Source organism: Schistocerca gregaria, chromosome 6 (assembly GCF_023897955.1).
Source record: "Schistocerca gregaria isolate iqSchGreg1 chromosome 6, iqSchGreg1.2, whole genome shotgun sequence".
Lineage (NCBI taxonomy): Eukaryota > Metazoa > Arthropoda > Insecta > Orthoptera > Acrididae > Schistocerca > Schistocerca gregaria.
Genome location: NC_064925.1, coordinates 507,069,277 through 507,070,345, shown reverse-complemented (window position 1 = coordinate 507,070,345; position 1,069 = coordinate 507,069,277).

Here is a 1,069-nt window from a genome sequence, read left to right as displayed (position 1 = left end):
GCAGTGAGTTCCAGATAGTCAAGACTCGCCCGACCGTTCAGCAACATGGTTTGAGTACTAACGACTTTGGTTCGTTGTTGGTCGGTCGTCCGCTCAGACGACGTGTGTTTCATCACCAACCGTCCTTCGGGTTTGTGTGTGTGTCCGCCTGTGATTGGTTCTAGTTGTTCATCAGTGATTCGTTTTACCAGTGTTCGAGTTTCTTGTGGCAGTGTCTCGTGGAACACTGTGTACCCTGTGTCAGTTCGACTGAGCAATGCTTTAAGTGCTGTAATGCTGTGTGCATACTGCAGTAGCCAGTTGGTCGGCTGCGACAAAGTGTTTTCTTACCGTGTTGATGCTGTCCGCCACGGCGTGTAGTTCCACAGCTGTTGTGATGTTCATGTATGTCCGTAGTTATTGTGCCCTGGCTTATTAACACACCAATGTTTGAAAATGAGTGTTACTGGTCTCTTCGCCGCGCTGTCATTTTGTTGTAGTGTTTTTTATCTATTGACCGAAATCAGGTAGTTGGCTGGCTGGCTGTCTGTCTGTCGGTTCGGTTGCCTTCCGATTTAGAGATTGTTGGTTAGGCTGCCTGTCTCGCCCAAATGGTCGTTAGTGTTACAATTCCAGGCCGACCCATGGAAACTTCTGAGCGCCGTTCCGTGTCTGTTACGTAGTAACTTCAAAAATGAGTCTGAATCTGAGCACTATGGGACTTAACATCTATGGTCATCAGTCTCCTAGAACTACTTAAACCTAACTAACCTAAGAACATCACACAACACCCAGACATCACGAGGCACAGAAAATCCCTGACCCCGCTGGGAATCGAACCCGGGAACCCAGGCGCGGGAAGCGATAACGCTACCGCAGGACCACGAGCTGCGGACAGTAATTGCCCTGTTGGAGTTTCAGTTATTTGCTGATGTTTGGCCTTCAGCCGAGTTTTTATACATCGTGAATTAATGTTCCTGTCTTGCCCTTTAGGCATAGGATGACATTCCTTATATGTGGCTTTCAGCCGAGTTTTACTTCAAATCTTTTAAGGCCTTAAGCAATTAAATTATTGTGTTGATGTGTGGCC